Source organism: Xyrauchen texanus, chromosome 20 (assembly GCF_025860055.1).
Source record: "Xyrauchen texanus isolate HMW12.3.18 chromosome 20, RBS_HiC_50CHRs, whole genome shotgun sequence".
NCBI classification, from domain to species: domain Eukaryota; kingdom Metazoa; phylum Chordata; class Actinopteri; order Cypriniformes; family Catostomidae; genus Xyrauchen; species Xyrauchen texanus.
The window spans coordinates 35,961,793-35,983,231 of NC_068295.1; the positions used below are offsets into that span (position 1 = coordinate 35,961,793).

The 21,439-nt window shown below is 37.5% G+C and overlaps 1 protein-coding gene across 2 annotated transcripts in view; it reads right to left on the bottom strand.

Moving 5' to 3' along the window:
• Positions 1–21,439, bottom strand: part of tjap1 (tight junction associated protein 1 (peripheral)) — a 118,802-nt gene that overhangs the window by 95,392 nt on the left and 1,971 nt on the right. For both annotated transcript variants that reach the window (XM_052151076.1, XM_052151075.1), the window contains exon 2: positions 9,318–9,379. The gene's annotated coding sequence lies outside the window, so the exon portion shown is untranslated. The remainder of the gene's footprint in view (positions 1–9,317; positions 9,380–21,439) is intronic.

Below are 21,439 nucleotides of genomic sequence, written 5' to 3' on the forward strand. Positions count from 1 at the left end.
TAGGAAATTGACAGAGGGGTCCTTGCCGGTGCAGTCGTTTGTATACAGGGAGAAGAGTAGTGGGGAGAGCACACATTCCTCGGGGGCACCAGTGCTGGTCGTACAGTAGCTGGAGTGAATTTCCTGCTGCCTGTCTGTCTGTCTGTCAGAACGCTAGTGATCCACTGACATATAGAGGTGTGGAACAGAGAGTTGGTTTAATTTAGTCCAGAGAATAGTTAGGATTATGGTGTTGAAAGCCGAACTGAAGTCCATAAAAAGGAACCTTGCATATGTCCCTGGTCTGTCCAGATATGATGCAATACCATGTTGACTGCATCATCCACAGACCTGTTTGCTTGATAAGCAAATTGAAGAGGATCCAGAAAGGGTCAAGTGATGTCATTCAGGTGGGCCAACACCAGTCTCTTTTGGAATTCTTTGAGACAGGGATGATGGTGGAGCATTTGAAGCAGCAGGGAACTTCACACTGCTCCAGTGATCTGTTGAAGATCTGTGTGAAGATTAGGGATGTGCTGAACGACTACATTTACTGACGTTTAATTGAAAAGTTTGGAGTCGACTAGTCTAAAAAACAATTTAAAATGCTTCATCGATTCCAAATCCGTCACAAAATTCAGCTGAAAAGGAGCATTTATATGCAACATGCTCACCTTGCATCATCATCATCATCATTATACATTATATAAAACACATTCACCTTTAGCAAATATAGGTTTATTTACTGAAAACAATTGAATTATTAGCGGACCAATAGTGCAACCCTAATAGCCTTTTCTAAATGGAATTCACAGAGTAAAAGTTACATAAAATTAAAACAGTCAGGACATTGTTGAAAATAATTAACAGACAGGCTAAGCCAAATCTACGAGAGAAAACAAATGTGCTGAAAAGATGCACATATTTCATGATGTAAATATGACAGCTGTTAAAGAACGTTAACCAACAGTTACGATGTAAAAAAGTATATAGAAAAAATAGGCCTGTGATATAGCCTAAAAAACCTAATGTATTCTAAAATGCTTAAGGGCAGAATTCTTTAGTGATATACCAAAACTTATGTGACAAATAGTTTTTTTTAGGCATGACACCATCACGCACATCATTTTATCGGTCAAAGGCCATTTGAATGGAAATAGTCAGAAGACGGCACATTTTTAAAAATTTGTTTTACGCATTTTCCCTTTGTCGATAACAAAATAGCAAGAAAAGTGGAGTCTTGAGTACAAAAGAGTATACTTCGAAAAGCAAGAACACCCGACCATGCTTGTGGCGTAAATGTACACAGAAAAACAAAGCATATTCCAGCTTTTAATTTCCTTCAAGTCAAGAGTGTGCCCATCAACAATTTTCCAAGAAGGATAACTGATTTCTATACAACATTCATACAAAGCCTTTCAGAAAGTGATAAGTAACGTATGCTTAAAGGAAGATGGAAAGCCCTGCGTGAAAATTGTTTTCATGACATTGTGGAGCTCTCCATTGGATTAGAGTGCTTGAACTCCGTTGGCCTTAACTGTGAACTTCCTGACTCTAGGAGTACAGAGATATTAAGGAAAAACATCCCAGACAGCATTAAATAAAAGTTATTTCAGATATTACACACTTCACCTTTAAACAACTCTGGAAAATCAGTTCAAATGGTACTTTTCTGCCTAGTGACCAGCTTGAATATGAGATTTCTTTCATCAATCACCACCACTGCTGTAACTCTTCATGATGGAAAACAGCAGAGGAAAAGGGACACTGGGAAATCTGGACAGTCTAAGCCAATGTCATGTCAGTGGCACATCTGGAATGTCAGTAAATCCCAGAAGCGCTCTGGTTATAAATACCGAAGGAACTCAGGGGCAAGAGTGCTTTCCTGTGTCTGAATTAAGCTCCTTCAGATGTGGGAAGGAGAATGCGGTCTCTGGTCTCAATGCAAGGCTGTGTCTCTTCCTGCTCCTTGTTCAACTACGACATGAATCAGAATCGTGTGAACATGAATTCGGGCACTAGCAAGTGTTGTTGGTCCTAAACACAGATTCAATGATAACTTGCAACACAATTACAAGGTTGAGCATTTGAAGTAGCTGGTATTTCTCAACAACAATGCTGTATTACATGCCATATTGCATCTTCGCATAGTCTAATAGAACAAAATTTTAAATACAAAAATTTAAAAATAAACAAGAAAAAGGGATGCCATTTTAATCTGGGGACCGTTTCCCTAAGGAATGTAAGATACCATAATTTTTTTACAAACCAAATATATATTTTTATTATATAAAAAAAACTTCTTTTTTTTTTTACACTTACGCTAATGTTCGGAAAATTTAAGAGATTCTAGAAGACATAGAAATGAACAAGGGATCTGATTATGGCTGGAAGATAAATTTACAATATAATCGTGATGATTTTGCTGGCAATATAAAATAAAGCAATATCATGATTGTCGCTAAATATATTGATGCACTTTTTATTTAGCCAATATGTCTCCTAAAGAGTGCGTCATTACACGAATATCCTTCAGAGCTGCACAATTAATCATAATAACTTAAAAATAGCAATATGGTCATATGTGATTATTAAACCGCAAAGTACTGCAATTGAATTAATGTATTCTGTTTGTTTCAAAGTGAACGGTTGACGCAATGTACTGTAGAACAAAAATATATATTAGCCAACTATTGAATAAAACAAATCTCATTCTCAAAATAATAATAATAATTTAGTATTTTACTATAAATAATAAACTTGAGAGGATCTCACAATAATAATTCAGTATTATAATGTGGTTTTCAAACTGTACTGAAAAATATGCTAGTAAAGATTTCGTTTTTGCACACCCTGTTCATTCACAAAAACGTTTTAGTAAAAATATATGTTGGTTTATTATTACTATTCATTGTTTAACACTCATTGAGCACTTAATTAGGAACCCCTGTACACGTATTCTTGCAGATACGGGTCAGGAGAAGTGGCCGACTGATATTGTTTTTTTTAATGGCCGATGCAGATATCCAGAGAGCAGTGTGGCCGATACAATGCTGATATATCACACAATGTAATATAACCATAAAAATGCAAAAAAAAAGTAAACTCCTATTTAGCACATTTACTCAATTTCACACAAAACTTTGTTAAAAAATGTTTTTAATTTAAATTCGCTCAAGCCACTTGATAAGATGCACGAATTGATGGTTTCAGATGCAACTAAGATTCATCCTCCACCACCCAGATTGAGCCAAATTACTACGCCACCACAAGGATTTAAGAGCGCATTGGGAATTAGGCATGCCAAATTGGGAAAAAAATTTCACCAAACAGAATTGCAAAAATAAGTGTTTTTTTTCAAACAGCTTACTGAATATTAATAGATTTCTTGCAGTTGTCTCTGATATATTAAGCTGGGATAAGAATAAGTATTTTTACACAGGAAAAAGATACACACTTCAGCTTTACATAATTACAGAGCAATCACGAGATAAAGAGAGAACATGGTCAATGGGCTGAAAAATATTGAGGTATCATTTTTGTAGCCAAAGCATCCAGTTCAAGAGCTTTACGAGACATCCCATTTCTCTCACACTCTAGGAGGCACAGTGGGCTTCTGTGTTATGGCATGTAAATACAAATCCCACGCAGGGAGCCACAGTACTGACTACACTGAACTGCTTTCATCACAAGTTTAATATCACCAGCCAACCCCAAGAGTGATGGGGTAAATGAACCATCACTGCATATAGGACTCACCTCTAAAAAATACCTAAGAGACCTGCAGAGAATATTGGATATGGACACTTGTAATAATAATGGGGCTTTTTCATTTATTGCTTTTAACAGGTTCATAGCCAGTTTATTTCCATGCCTGCAGGTTAAGGCCAGCGCGTGTTTCAATAGCTACCTAATCGTCTTATATTCATTCATGAATTCGACAGGATTTAGAATACTCAGTGCGTACAGAAAATGCAAAGAAATCCCACTCCGGCACAATCATACATTTTATTGATGCCAGTGCCAACTCCACAACAAGGGATTGCTTGAAAATCCAGCTTTAGTAGGTGAAAGGTCTCATAGAACTTTTGAGTCTTACAAGTTTCAAACTATTAGTTTATATTGACAAGCGCGTGTGCTCGGCGTCGCTCCGTGCCCATCTTAACCGCCCTTACATTGGTGTCGAAACCGCGAGAGAGGAGGCGATGCCCGTTGCGAGAGAGACCTACGACACTGTCCGTCTACCCATGTGTGTGTGCGCACTGCTTATGCTTGCCGTGTTTTGGTCTGAGTTTAGCTCAATACTACTGATATTGAGAAGCGGTCTCGCCGCCTCCTGCCCAGCTAACTTGCATTGGTGACTGGATACCCGGAGCGCGCTGGATGCCGTAGAGAGCCACCTGCCGTCGGCCGAGGAGCGCCACTGCCATCTGCCGGTGACGAGTAGCCGGACGCCGGATCGAGGGAGACCGCCGTCCGCGGGGCAGGAGGGAATGAATACTCCCGACCACCCGAGCGGTAGGGCCGCTGCCAGGGGCGGAAGAGTGTCCCCATTTGCTGCCAGAAAAGCAGAGGGGCGTTCTGCCCGCTGGGGGTCGAAGGTTTGACTCCGGTTTGGAGGAGTGTCTGAGTGTGGAGGAGTGTTCGAGGACCACGCGACGGTACATCAGAGAACCGGTGAGTGAGCTTTTTCTCTCTCTCTCTCTCTCTCTCTCTCTCTCTCTCTCTCTCTCTCGCACCGTGTTGGCCTTTTCCCTCACCTATTTTTTATTTTTTTGTTGTTGTTGTCTTCCCCTCCTGTCTCCTCCCAGGGCGAGGAAGGCGGGGATGACCACACGGGACACAAGATACACCCCGCCCCAGGGATAAGGGGGATGCACGTCATGCCGGTGGCACCCCGGCCTGAGATAACGGCGGGAGGAGTTTGGAGCGGAGGGGGGCGGGGCCGGGTCGGAATATCGCGCGCCCGGTCCCCAATCGGCCTGATGAGGCACGAGAGGGATAAAGACGGCCGGTGGCGATGGTTCGAGAGAGAGCCAATTTACTCCGTAATCTAAGAAATCGGATTTTGCACATTAAAAATTAAGCCAAATTTTAATTTCATGACCAATATGCACATTTTTATTACCGCAATGAGAAAAAAGATGGTCATTATAATAAATGATATAAAATATTATTTAAACTGTTTATTAAAAAAATAATTAGCCAATTAAAAAAATAACTGTACTAACCAAATCTTTTTACTGAAATGGGAATCATCATTGAAAACAATGGGAATAGTAAAAGTAAAACATCCAGATGTGTTACAGCTAATCCACAAGCCTCACAAGTTGAGGTATCATCAATGTTCAAAGCACAAACATGTGGGACAATTTAAGTAATGAAGTTTCATACTCAGGGTAAGCAATTTGAACAAACCCCAAACCAAAGTATGAGTAATAGTGATCACTAATTAAAATACATAATGGTAATGGGACCCCTGGCTGACAGCACAGGGTTGGTAAGAGCTTGGATTATAGCTGAGGTGGCTCTTTTAGTTTCTCTACTGCTTCTGGGTGGGGGAACATCCACACAGCCTCGATATGCAATCGACACAATCAACCACTTGAACCCGAATCAACATTGGAAAGGCTCCTGATAATCTTCAGGCAACAGAAAAAAAAGAGAGTGAAAGGAGACAAAGGCACCATGAATGAAGGAATTGTCTACCCAAAAATATTATTAAATTTGAATTTATCCATTAGACTTTCATACTAATGGAAATTCCAATACTCAACTGTGTCAACTGGATAACTGAAGACGTCAGCCGCACCTGTAACATGAGCTCCAGGGCAACACTGACAGAAATAGGTAATTCTGTCCAACAGATAGATTATCCACTGTGACCTTTCAGTGAATGACAGGGTTGGGAAAAAACCCAACACCAAAAGGGCAATTTGTGATTCAGGAAGAAGGGATTTTAATTATACTTCCGCAAAAATGTCCATTGGGGACAAAAATAGTAAAAGTGCTGACGTCAGGAGGACAAGCAAGTGATATGTTGAGGAGGGGACAAGAAAAGATGTGCGTCAATGAACTGCCTGCCGTGAGCTGGTAGCAGACCGAGGTAACATCCTGCAATGGCGTAAAAAACAGACACAGTCACGCTTTGGGTTCTTTATACACTAACGCTGCAATTCAGTTTCATTTTTCCCTTTCAGGGATAGAACAATGCAAAATAATCAATGCAGTTCACATGCAAACAGAGCTGCTGAAATATGAATGTGAAGTCTTGATGATCAACAGCTCTTTTGAGATGAAGAGTTGACAGCAGAATATTCAAAAGGAAGTGCTGGGGAAGACAATAATAACAATTAGATAAGCATGGACCCAAAGTGCAAAGTTGTTTGGAAACCAAAGTTCTACGGGCAACATGATGACACTGACGGTGAGGCGGTGCAATGGGCTACAGCCACCTGCTATTGTGATCACTCGAGTGCTAAGCTCTCTCTAGCAGCTGGTGTGTGTGTGTGTGTGTGTGTGTGTGTGTGTGTGTGTGTGTGTGTGTGTGGTCAGGCCTAATGTGCAATGGGGATTACTGTTGCCAGTTTCTCTTAACATCACAGGCTAAAACAAGTGACATCATAAAGAGCGAGATGACTTCTTGGAACTATTTTGAAAAATATTGCAATTGTGATTTGAACTATGATATAATATACATAAAAAAACCTAATTAAAAACCCAGCTATTGATGTATGTTTTCACAAAAGGTCAATGTGTGTTCAATTAATTGTATCATTCTCTCTTGCCAAAAATGATGAAAATGTTCGATAGCTTTTTAGTAGCCAAAACTTCAAAGTATGAGTCTATGCAGAAATTGATCTTTAAAAATAAACCTAATCAGAGAAATATTCATTGGAGTAAAAAAAAAACGTGACAACTAGCCTTTGTTTCTCCTTGATTAAAACTATAATTATATATATATATTAGTCTTATAAAACAAATAGGTCAGTCTCTTAACTCTAAATGGATGTGCTACATTGTAAAATAGCCGATATTCGCACACCTGTGAGCGCACATCAGTTGAATTCTATATTAACGTGCAACTAAACGGCATTGCATTATGCCAAACACCATAACATGTGTTGACATGCTTGAGACCGGTCTGTATTTCTCATAACTCCATGTTTCTCCATTGCACTTATGTGCAAATAATAAAGTCAAGTACCACCCACTGATAACAGTGCTACGATAATTCTATACCACGGTATAAAGGGTAGTGAAAAATCTCAACTGATTCATACATTTCTACTGTTGTGTGGTAGAAACCATCATCTGACAACGATTAGATTACAATTCCTTAATAAATGATGTGAAGTTTGAAATTTGGTCACAATTCAGTCTGATTTCATTATTTTGGCATGATTAGAAAAAACATTGCAGAAGGTAACCCCATTTAACAATTTACACTGCAGAATCTTGACAAAAACTTATGGCTTAAGAATTTTATTCTAGGTAAGAAATTCAAAATCACATAGGGTACACTGAAAAAAACATTTTGTGGTGTAGTAAATATAGTGGAAATGATTAAGTACTTTCTACATTGAATAAGTATAAGCGTGAACTTATAAATAATAAGCAAATTCAACATTTGTACTCAATTCTAACATGTAAATGAATGCTCTAGCTTTAAAGTTAATATTATTTATTGGGATGGTACAATATAGTTATCTCATGATTCGGTTTGATATACAATGAGGTTTATGATTTAATACAATCTCAATTCCATATAATAACACTTCAATGACTAAATATTAGATCTTTTTTTATTTTCTGAAAGAATGTTTGAGCAAAATACAAATTATAAATTCTCATCAAAATAAAGTTCTTTAATACACATTATAAATGCTCAAAGTTCAAATAATAATTGTTGCTCATATAACTTTATAAGTAAAGATCACAAACAAATAATCTTTAAAAAAATTGTGGGGTACATTCAGTCTAGGTGTAGAACAAGCAATAGAACAGAACAGATCCGGAAAAAAGTATGTGAAAGTGAATTTTATTTTTATATAATTTGTTTGTCATAATTATTGTAATTACATCTTAATTTTGTTAAAAAGAAATAAACATTCTATTATTTAATATTATATCATGTAATGGCATATACAATAATGATCTGTGCTATCACTGTTGGAAATAATGTGTACAATTTACAAGTAAAACACTGAGTTTACATTCATTTGTATAAGAAACGATAAAAAGGTTACTGTCACTTTAAGAGTTCAACATGCATTTCAGTGTTCCAGTTCAGTGAACATCAACAAAAATATCTCAGGTAATTGTTGTTACTTTTTATCTGACTGTAGAGAACAGAAAGGATATTAACACACATTATTCAATGAAAGGCGCCTCATCTTTGATGGACACACATTACACATAGTAAAACCATCCACTTTAAACTCAAGCACTTTTTATCAAAACAAGGCGATTTTCCAGGTATTCAGGTACTTACATTTCTAAAAGCTAAATTCAAGCACTTCAACCTTGTGTGAACCCTGTAAACGCTGTAGAAAAAAGTGCAGTAATGGTCAAATCAAGCAATAGAGAGACTGTGATGTTTGACGTGTCACATGGACAGAAAACAATGTTGCAAATTTAGAAACAAAGTTGTATTTTTTTTCTTCATGAAATCAAAATTCTATTTGTCATCCCATCCCTAATTATTTATGATTATTTATCTTAATGATTGTTAAGACAATGTGTTTTGTGCACCAAGTATTGAGATCTTCGTGCGCAGCGTTGGATCTTGTTTTATCACTATTAAGCAAAGTGTTGTCTAATAGAATACATTGCATGCAAGACGATGTCCTTGTGTCATGTGATGCATAACTAAGTACATTAAAAATGCATTGAAATGTTAGTACACTTTTAAAAGCATGGCTTCAGGGCTACATTGCTTAGGTAAAATTTACCTACAAAGAGTGAGTAACATTTACTTGAAAATGTATAATTAAAGCCACCAAGAATTGTGTACAACTTATACATGAAAATCAAGTAAAAATTAGTTTTATTGTAGTATTTCAAAATTTATATTAATTCTGCAAATAATCATTGTTAGAAACATTTTTGTTGACTTTGATGTTACAAATAACAACCCTGAACATGAAAAATAGGCCTAATCCTCTTAATCTATTAGTAGACAGGTACGTCAAATTAATATAAGGCAGAGGAATTTAATTTCAGGGTGAATTGCTTAAGCCCAAAAGCACACACTCTCCCTTCTCTAAAGTACTGACACTTTACGAGACATTTCAGCTGCTAATTTGGTCATTATGGGCAACTAGTGATTCCATTACCTTTAAATGAGAATCCCGAAGCGTTATTTGAGAACTGATGAAGGTGGAGAACAGAAAGTGCCCTGAAAGAGACAAATGGAGAAATGGTGTGAAGAAAGGAGAATTAACCGGTGTCTGTAATTTAGAGAAGAGATTCAGGCTATGTTGCAGGTCACAGATAAATGGATTCAAGCAACAAACATAAATACAGACCTGGAGGGTATTCTAGAAAGCAGGTTAAGCTACTTACCCGGGTAAGTTTACTCCGAGTAAGTGTATAACCTCAACTTTCGGTTCCAAAACGGAGGTAACTTTCAGGATATGTTAGTAGACAAAGCAACTTACTCTCTGAACATAACCTGCTCCAGAGTACAGTTGAAGTCATAAGTTTACATACACTTAGGCTGAAGTCATTAAAACTCCACAGATTTAATGTTAGCAAACTATAGTTTTGGCAAGTCATTTAGGGCTTAAATAATTTTTCCAACAATTGATTACAGACAGATTTTTTCACTTTTAATTGACTATAATCACAATTCCAGCAGGTCAAAGGTTAACACAAGTTAACTGTGCCTTAAAGTAGCTTGGAAAATTCCAGAAAATTATATCAAGCCTTTAGAAAATTAACCAATTGGCTTCTGATAGAAGGTGTACTGAATTGGAGGTGTACCTGTAGATGTATTTTAAGGCCTACCTTCAAACTCAGTACCTCTTTGCTTGACATCATGGGAAAATCAAATGAAATCAGCAAAGACCTCAGAAAAAAAAATAGTGGACCTCCACAAGTCTGGTTCATCCTTGGGAGCAATTTCCAAATGCTTGAAAGTACGATGTTCATCTGTACAAACAATAGTATGCAAGTATAAACACAACGGGACCACGCAGCCATCATGCCGCTCAGGAAGGAGACGCATTCTGTCTCCTAGAGATGAACGTTGTTTGGTGCGAAATGTGCAAATCAATCCCCGAACAACAGCAAAGGACCTTGTGAAGATGCTGGAGGAAACAGGTAGACAAGTAAACATAAAACAGTAAAATGAGTCCTATATCAACATAACCTGACAGGCTGCTCAGCAAGGAAGAAGCCACTGCTCCAAAACCATAAAAAGCCAGACTACAGTTTGCAAGTGCACATGGGGACAAATATTTTAATTTTGGAGAAATGTACTGTGGTCTGATGAAACAAAAATGTAACTTTTTGACCATAATGACCATTGTTATGTTTGGAGAAAAAAGGGTGAGGCTTGCAAGCCGAAGAACAGCATCCCAACCGTGAAGCATGGGTGTGGCAGCATTATGTTGTGGGGGTGCTTTGCTGCAGGAGGGACTGTGCACTTCACAAAATAGATGTCATCATGAGGAAGGAAAATTATGTGGATATATTGAAGCACCATCTCAAGACATCAGCCAAATGGACAATGACCCCAAACATACCTCCAAAGTTGTGGCTAAATGGCTTAAGGACAACAAAGTCAAGGTATTGGAGTGGCCATCACAAAGCCCTGAACTAATCCTATAGAAAATTTGTGGGCAGAACTGAAAAAGCATGTGCGAGCAAGGAGGCCTACAAACCTGACTCATTTACACCCGTTCTGTCTGGAGGTATAGGCCAAAATTCCAACATTTTATTGTAAGAAGCTTGTGGAAAGCTACCCAAAATGTTTCACCCAAGTTAAACAATGTAAAGGTAATGCTATCAATTACTAACAAAGTGTATGTAAACTTCTGACACACTGGAAATGTAATGAAATAAATCATTCTCTATTATTATTCTGACATTTCACATTCTTAAAATATAGTGATCCTATCTGACCTAAGACAGGGAATGTTTTCAATGATTAAATTCTCTGAGTTGGTTACAAGAATGGGGACATTGAGAAACGGATTGATTTTCTTGAGTCATCGGAGAGGGAATTAGCTGCTAACCTGCAGGTGAAAAAGGCAGATTTGAAACGCATCTGGGAAAAGTTGAAAAACCTTGAAAATCAGAATCGGCGAAACAACGTCCAAATTGTTGGAATTCCTGAGAATGAATAAGGCCGAGATATGGTGAAATTCTTGACGAGCTCTTCCAGATTCTGCTCAACATATCAGGCAATAAGCTGAAAATGGAGCGAGCTCACAGTGTTCCGGCTCGGAGATCCGTGGAGGGAGACAGGCCCTGATCAATTCTGGCCAAATTTCTGAGATCATCCGATAGATATCTCGTGTTACGCGAGGAGCAAAGGAAGGCTTCCTCAGAAGAACCACAGCATTTTATTTTTCCCAGACTTTACAAATTCGTCAAGAGAAACGTGATCAATTCAAGGAATGCAAGAAGCTCTTACATCAATGGAAGGTCGCTTTTGCACTTACGTTCCTGGCCAAGTTGAGAATAGATACCAAGGATAGCTGCAAAATATGTACATGCCCACAACAAGCATTGTCCTTCAAAAAGTCAATGGAATGAGTTGGAATGATTGGAATGATTCTCACATTGCAGCAAGTGAGCCTGACACACTGAACATTAACTTGCCTGTCCGAGGAAGCTGGGCACCAATTTTTGTTTCTTTTTGGGTTGGCTCCGCCTAGCGGCTGGAGTTTGTTTTGTGGAATAACACTCCTTCGGGACAGTTGTGAATGAATCTGCACATTCTTTGTGCTTGTGCCTCCTATTGGAGTTTGTTTTGTGGAATATTTTTTGCAGGACATTGGAATGACTAGGTCAGCTGCTGCACTCATGAAACAGCCGGCTCACTGAACATTCGTTTGACTGTCTGAGGAAACTGAATGTTTTTGTGTGTGTTGGAGTTTGTTTTGGGCAGGAATACAACTTCGGGACAGTACGTGGATAAATCTACATGTTCTTTGTGTTTATTCTGCCTATTGGCTGGAGTTTGTTTTATAGATTTTCTTCTGTTATGTAATTCTGTCTCACAAAATTTCTATAGAAGCACCGGACTATCAATCCTGTGGCAAAGTTGTCGAGTGGGCTCTTATAGGCTTATATGGACTGTTTGAGTTAAGAGGGATGGATAACAGTTGGCACTGTCGTGTGCAGGGTTAATGCGCATGTTTTTCTTTTTGTTTGGTTCAGGGGGAAGTTCAGGGTTCGTTTGTTTATCTATGACTGGGAAGGTTAATGTTATTAAAATATTTTTTTTTCCAAAATGTAACTACCAGTAAAGAAAGGGCTTTATGTATTTACATTTAGCCTTTTTACTATATACAGGGTTGCTGTAGAGTTTGAAAGATAATGTGTTGAAAGAAAGAATAGTTTAAAAATTGGTAGCCTATATTAAATGTTCTTAGTCTTTCCTTCCTGTGATGGGAAGGGCAGTATATGGTACAACCAAAATACCAATAACCAGGGAAAAAAGAAAAAAAGATTTGATTCATAGAGCAGAACTTTAAAGGCTGAAATACAGCAGGGACTCTTATTTTGAAATGTTTGCGCTTCACTGCTTCCAGCTGCTCATTTAAACAAATAAGGGAAATAAAACGTGCACTCTTGCAATACTCTACAACATATTACAAAATGAACAATTAAAATTAAACTGTTATAATTTCATCAACACTAAATCATGATTAACAGTTGGTCTTTAGTGATCGCTTGTCATAAATATCCGATATAACCAAATGATTGTGAACTGCTCTGCAACAGCTGGAAACACTCACAATATGTTTATTTAATTACATTTTAATCTTTTGAAGTTTGATAATCACTTTAGGTCAAATCACGATTTCTGTCTTTCTGCCCATGAATTTAAGACCTTTTTAAATAAAAATTAAGACTTCTATTGTATCATTTAAGATATTTCAGACTTTTTATTACCTTAAATTTTGGAAAACTGAATTTAACACATTAAGACTTTAAGGATCGGCGAGAGCCCTGTAAATAATTTTATTTAATAATAATAATAATAATTTATATTCATGTTATTTATAACATTACATTCCATAGTATCAATATGCAGGTAATGTCTGCCAATTCAAAGCTTAAGCAATTAATCACTCATTCTCATTTCACACTAACTAGATAATATGCGATCACTTCACAGACCACAGATACAGCATGGAATTTAGAGATGTGATTCCTTATCACTTTAATTCATGTAATATACAGTACATATAAATGCACACATTTCCAGACTTGTTCATTGTTCTCAATTATCTGAAAATATAAATGAGTCATGCTGTCATTTAGAGTAACCTACAGTGCCCTCCTTTAGCTGGTGGTCAAGTGATTTAATGAAAAGATGTCTTTTTGATGCTCGGCCTGCTCTACTACATTAGTAGATACAGTATGGTCCATCTCTAAAATACATGTTCTGCTGAGAATGCCTTTGAGTTCATCGTGAACGCACACAAACTCAGAGTTTCAAGCTCACAGTTGAGTGAACTAACACCACGCAGGTGTTCTGGAACCAACACACAGCAAGTAAGCAAGTTTTGGGTTAATCAACCGAGAGTTCAGGGTTTATGTCACGGTGAGTTAGCCTTGCTTTCAGGAATACACCTCTGACAAGCTTACATAAGAGCAAGCAAGCGGAGGGTAAATTTGCACAAGATTTGAATGCTGGTTATGGAGGAGCATTCCACCAGAATGGGAGCTCGGCCATGGAATGTTGCCACACAATCCTCACAATTCGCACTCCCTTCCATTCAAAAATAATTTTAGTGCATTCCAAAGAAGCCTCCAAAACAGTATAACATGTAGGTTCTCAGCAAACAATGTCCTTGTAGTCTTTTTAGTGACAGATAAATCCATGTAACCCTTTGAAATTATACAAATATTTTGTAGAATGATAACTCTCGTTGCTTCCAATGACACTACAGCCTCGGACAAATCCGATGGTAGAATGACCTTGGTATTTCTGAAGAACCTCACAGGTGCCTCCTTCCAATACTGCACCATATAGTGAAAACAACGGTTTATTTACCTTAATGTATTTGAAGATTGAAACCATTCAAACGGTTGCTTCAGAAAATTCTGACTCATAACTTTTCTGAGTGAAAGCCTATGCAGTGTGTGGGCAAATGCTGATGAAACGAGTGAATGTGAAATTCAAAACCAATTTGAACTGCAAGGTCGTCTTCAACAGCTCTGCTTTGTATGTCAAGCAAAGGAAAAAGCACATGATTCTTGCTTTGAAATGTGTGTTCAAGGTGATGGTCTGGAGTTGGTCTGCACGATTTGGTCATGTTGCAATTATTTGGACACATTGTGCAATGTATTTGAATTGCGATATGCAAAATAATTAACACCTCATACTGTCGCTGCATAGATATCAAGGCAAAAAGAACAAAAAGGCATAAAATAACTTTGAAACAGCAGCTCACATGTTCAACAGGATGTGCATAAACTAAAAATTAGCAAGCAAGCCTTTTATCTCTAAATTAGTTCGTGTTTTGAACATGATCTGCTGCCAACAGAAAGTTGTTCCTTAAGGGTGTTCGGAATGGAGTTTACATTAAAAGAACTGAACATGCACATCTTTCGACTGGTCCAAAAATGAACAGATAACTGTTCGCGTTCACATTTAATCTGGACTAAAAATTCGACTCGGACCTCTTGTTGGTCCAATTTGGTCCAGTTGTAATAGGGTCCCAATCCACTTTTCATTTAATGTTAGATTTTGGAACGCAGTCCAATTCAATGCAAAACTGTAAGTAATTCAAAACTGAAGTATTATTATTGTTGTTTTGATGATGATACTAATAATTATTATTAATATTTTGCTGCCTTTATATGCTTTTTGGACCTTCAACGTTCTGGCCACCATTCACTTGCCTTGTATGGAACCAGAGAGCTGAAATATTCTTCTAAAAATCTTTGTGTTCTGCAGAAGAAAGAAAGTCATACACATTTGGGATGCCATGAGGGAGAGTAAATTATGAGAGAATTTTCATTTTTGGGTAAACTATCCCTTTAAAAGCATGCAGACGAAACACTCTGGTTTTCTAGTGATTGGGGAAAGATGTCACTAGGGATGTCCCGATCAGATTTTTTTGACCCCCGATCCGATATTTAAATATTAAATATCTACCGATACAGAGTCCCGATCCGATACTTGTATTTGCCTTGATAATAGAGCAGCAGACTGTTTTTTTGTTTACAAAAATAACAAAGTAACTAAAATATAATAATAATCATAATATATATATATATATATATATATATATATATATATATATATATATATATATATATATATATATATATATAATATATATATATATATATATATAAATATATATACATATATATATATATATATATATATATATATATATAAAAGATGTCTTCAGCTTAATGCATTTTTATAAAACACATATAAAATCAACTTCTACTTAGAATGGTGTAATAGCATATTTTAACTTTAATATTCAGGTACAAAAATAAAATCACATATCCACTGAGTTCTGTATGGATGAATAGCAATCTTACACACACTTACAAATGGTGTAAACAGCTTGACTTGAATTGTCACAACAAAAAATAAATTCTATAAAAACTAAATTTGGCAAATTCCACTTAATTTTAGTGAACAGTTACACTTGATCAGGCCCAAGTTCAACAATAATGAAACAGTTATTAATAGTTCTGTTGTCAATATCAAAATGTCATTGTGACATACTGACAACCAGTAAAAACCAGGAAAGCATCACACACCGCACCACACTTTCCCGGTGCTGCTGATATGATTAGTGAAATAAAGTTGGCTGGTCATTTTGTGCCAGGGCCACAAAACAGTGAAATTTGGGATTTTGTGATAAAGTGGCCAATGATTATTTTGGCCAATGAAGCTTTTTGCAATTATTTTAATTGCTGCTGATCACTCTGCCCAATAATCTACAAACAATGTGAATCAACACCACAACAACTGAAGCACAAAACTTCAGTTGTTGTCACTGCCAATACTTTTGGCCACGGCTGTACGTGTGATTGCCTGCATGTTGCAAAAAGATCGGCCCTAAATCTATGCACGATCGGCCAATCGCCGATCACATATTTTGATCGCCGGCCGATCGATCAGGACATCTCTAGATGTCACATATATGAGAGTGACAGTGTGTCAAGACAATTCTGGTTGGTGGTTGCCAATTATTTTGAGGCAGGCTTTGGCTCTGTTATTTTGGAATGAACAGAGCAACATTTGAGATGCCAAGCAGTGATATTGGTATACTGGTTAGTCCAGTTATTAGTGAATTGTTCTGTAACATGACTATTTGTTAATGTGTTTCCATCGTAGTTTATGTGGATGCCCAAGATCTTACCGAATAAAATCCATCTCAAGTGAGCGTATATGATTTTATGTACACTGTGGAAATTTTATTTGCATCTTGGTGTTAACATAAAGCAATTTCTTTGTATGACATACCATAATTCACAGAAAAATAGGTGAGTGGAAACCCAGCTATTGAAACAGCCGATTGCCCTAGATTAAATATTACATATCTGATCATGGCACCTCCCATAATGGAATAAGACTTAAAGTTCAATTAGCTGACTCTCAACCACATTCTCCCAATTAAACCCTCCAGACAGCACACATCCTCTATCTCTTTAGCTAAATTGAGCAACATGCAGAGGTACTTGACAGAGTAATCTTTCAACAAATCCCTCCCTAAACATGTTCACACTGGTTGTTTCCTAATTGATAAACCTCCACAGGGGGCTGCACTATCGCACTAGACCGCCTAGCACAAATCCCTGCAACCCGTCACCCGGTCGCAAGCCTCTTAAAGAATACACACACACACACACACACCGGTGGAATGAATGTGTGAAGTGCTAACAGAGCCCACAGTCAGTGATTAGAGCGAGAGAAGATGCAGAAAACTGCTCACAAGAAGCAACTCAAACTGTTCAAACTGTCCACTTGATTTGGTATACAACTCATTTAGAGATTCATTTGCATCATCACTCAATTTTTACTCTAGGTACATTTTAAATGTTTAATGCAAAGAGTAAAATAGTTACAATAGTTGTTTGGTTAAAAATAGTGGTCGATGAATATGTTTTTTTTTATGTTTATAATTCTGTATCACAACATTTTTATAGAAACACCAGACCTGAGCAATCTGACGGCAAAGTTGTCGCAGGGGTCCTTGTAGGCGTACATGGACTGTTTGAGTTTGGAGAGATGGACGGCAGTTGCGATGTCATGCGGCGGGTTAATGCGCACGTTTTTCTTTTTCTGTTTGTTTGGTTCTGGGGGAAGTTCGGGTTTTAATGGTTGCACCAATGTTGGAATGTGGTCTTTATAATCTTGTTTTTGACACACAATCTATTTTTTCTTACATATGTCAAAATGTCAAATGTTAATATGAGTGGATTGTCTCTCTCCACTTGGAATGTGAATAGGTTGGGGCACCCCATAAAAAGCAAGTTATTTCTCTTCTTAAGCATAAGAAATATGATCTAGTGTTTCTTCAAGAAACGCACCTTTCTCCACAGGAAGCAGACAAATTTGGAAAGATATGGGGTGGGCATTTTTTTTATAGTGCTGGTTCGAGTAAGAGCAGGGCAGTCATTACACTGATAAGTAAACATCTACCATTCAAATGTCCCAAACAGAGTAAAGATAAATTAGGAAGTGTCTGTGGCAGGGCGGAGGGTGGGGCCGGGTCGTGATACTACACACCGGTCCCATATTAGGCTAATTATGCCTCTGTGAGGTTTAAAGGCCGACTGCAGAGGGCCGTGCGGTAGAGAGAGATCGTTAGCGGACATGTCCGTCATGTTTGTTTATGTTGTCCTTTGAGTTTCTCATTAAAATATGATTTACATCGTCAAGCCGGTTCTCGCCGCCTCCTTGCCCATCCTTTAACTGCTTTACAGTGTCATTATTGTTATAGCTGAAATTCAGGGGCAAAGTCTTATTTTGGCTAATATTTATGCACCGAACGTTGATGATCAGGGCTTTTTTTATAGATCTTGAAGGGATGTTACAAGCCGCTGGCACCGCTCATGATATAATATTGGGAGGAGACTTTAATCTTTTGATGGACTCAGTCCTTGATCATAGTGAAGCAAAAGTGTGCAAGCCCACTAGTGCAACACTGCTGCTTCAGAGAACATTTTGTCAGAACCTTTAGTAAATTACATGTTTCTTTGTATAGTACCCTTATGTCCAAGTTTTGTTTTTTTTTAATCATTGAAACAAGCAGTTTTTCTTCTTTGTTTCATGCAAAAAATTGTGATTCTCAATTTATCCAGTATCGTTCAGCTGACTACAAAAAAAAAAAAAAAACACACAAAAATGAACCATGGCACAATAGTACCATGATATTCTTTGAAGTACCTTGGAGTACCATATAAATACCACAATGCATGCATATGGTAATACTACATACTGAATGGCATGGTATATTTCATACCAGTGATAGAGCGATATTTCAGGCAGGCTGATTAATAGGCCGATCTTTAGACATTTTGATATTATGGGCCAGCTTGACCGATTAAAGCTGTGATCACGCTACAATTTGTGCTCCATTCACTCCCATTCAAATGAGGCAGACCGGAAAAGCAAGGTCATGCGAAGAAATTTTGCATTCCGTTGGGGACAAAAATTCCAAGCTTGGTGAACTCTGACTTGCGATATCACAATAATTTGTGATGTACTGTTTTTTTAAAACCAGAAGCCCTAGAGCAAGAGCATATCCTTTCTGCTCTGGTGTCTAAAGTAATTTTACATACTCAAAATCCCATAGGGGCCCATTTACAATGAATGCCTTTAGGGGCATTCACACAGACTCATTCATCTCATTCATTTTCAATGAGAGCTGCCTATTTCACTAGTTGTAATTCCATTGTTGATATGAGGAATGGGCACTTGCATTAGTAACAATGTAACTATTGACATCAAAAAATATAATTTTTACTAGTAAGATATATATAAATTGCAAAAAATGTCTGTAATTTTACACGGAATGGAATACATTTTATTTAGAGCTGTCAGAATTAATGCATGCAATTAATTTAAATAGTTTAACGCATTATCGCGATTAACGCCTTTACCTTTAATCCAGCATAAACCATCGCTGGCGATGCGTCCGCTAGGAGACATTAAACTGATGCTCTCTTATGAATCAAGATGTAGGAAAGCGGATAACCACAGTCTACCAGCAGATTAATATTGTGGAGGATGAGAGATTTAATGCCAATTGCAATAAATATGCAACCTATGTGGAGACTAGTTCTTTCAATAAGTCAAACTCTCTCTTAGACATTGGGAAACATCTAATGTTACTTGAATAGGTGCTATTTTAGTGTATTTCTATCTTTTTACTGTCAAAGGCTTTCGTTGGAAAATGTTAATAAAGCATTATTTTGGGGGCCTGGGTAGCTCAGTGAGTATTGACGCTGCCTACCACCCTTGGTGTCGTGAGTTCAAATTCAGAGTGTGCCGAGTGACTCGAGCCAGGTTTCCTAAGCAACCAAATTTGCCCAGTTTCTAGGGAGGGTAGAGTCACATGGGGTAACCTCCTCTTGGTCACGATTAAGTGGTTCTCGCTCTCAATGGGGCATGTGATATGTAATGCGTGGATCGCGGAGAGTAGCATAAACCACCATATGCTTGAGTCTCCGCGGTGTTGTGCACAATGATTCACGTGATAAAATGCACAGATTGGCGGTCTCAGAAGCGGAGGCAACTGAGACTTGTCCACCACCACCCAGATTGAGGTGAGTAACCGTAACACCACGAGGACCTACTAAGTAGTGGGAATTGGGCATTCCAAAATTGCGGAGAAAATAAAAAAAAATAATTTGCATTCTTTCCTAAGATAGAAATACATGCATTTTGACAAGAAAAGATGTATATTTAGAGTCAAATTTCAGCACTATAAACTGTGAATTATCGTGATTAACTACAAAACATAAATCGCGATTTTAAATAAAATATTAAATGACAGCACTAAAAATTATTTTTTTTACTAGTTAAAAATTACAAGTATTTTTGTAATAATTACATTTTTTTTTTTTATGTAAAAGTTTTTCCTAGTGCAAATGAATTTACTGAGATCAAGAATTAGCATTATAACTAGGTAAAATTGACTTTTAGAAATCTATCATTCATATCCTGTATATCCTGCAACTTTTAAAAGGGCATCTTGAGACAGAAGTATTCTGTTATTTGTGTTGCCCTACATATAGCTTTTTTTAATGCAAGAACGTTTTCGCTATGAGCCGCTCCTGGTGTCACTTGTCAAAATATACTGGGAGCTTAAGTGTTAAATCATATAAAAAATTTAGCAATTTTATTTGCTCACAGTAAATTGTTTGCATGTACAGTATAAATCAACATTAAACCAGCCACTATGCTTTTTAGACATCAGTGCTTGTATTGACATTGAAAAACTTCATTAAATGACCACTTTACCATCACTGTAATGCACAGAACTATTTAAGTGTACCTAGACTGCATTTGGGGCACCATAGACACGTGCTCTGAACTTTTGAAAAATGCTATCTAGGTAGGCAGCTCGCTGGGTTTTGAGACACAGCCAGAGAAGTCAGTGACATCAGGATACTGATCTAATTTACGCAGAGCTGGCTTAGTGATGCTCCGGCCTTATATCAACATTGGCAGCTCCAGAAATAGGTATGTGCATCATGTTGCATGCTGGGGGTGACACAAAGCGAATAATGAACATTATAATACAGGTGACCTCTAAAGACACTTCCTTGATTGGTTCAGAAAGGACTCTCATACAACTCGATCCCAGCACAATTCCTGCTCAGTTGTATTACTTTCATTAATAAAATTTGAGGCAAAGCTGACTCTGCATATTGCTTCGACTGACTTCCTTAATCGGTACACATCACAAACTGTAAGGGGAAATGCGTGATTCCCCCAAACCACTTAAGCACAAACCATGCACCGCAATCATGACTAAAACCTCAGGAATGTTTTCATTTGTCATCTCAATCACGCAGTCACCTGTAAATAGTTCAGACTCCAGAAAGATCGTGAATGGATCCGATGACAACCAACAGTATACATAATCCTGACGGTAGTTTTTAATATCAGAATTACTTGATGGTTTATGAAGAACTCAATGTGATTTTGTTTTTTTAATTTTCATCATATTAAGTCTGATCTCCCTCAGTGGAGAAAGTTTGCTCTGGTTGTGATGAAGACCAAGCCTCACTT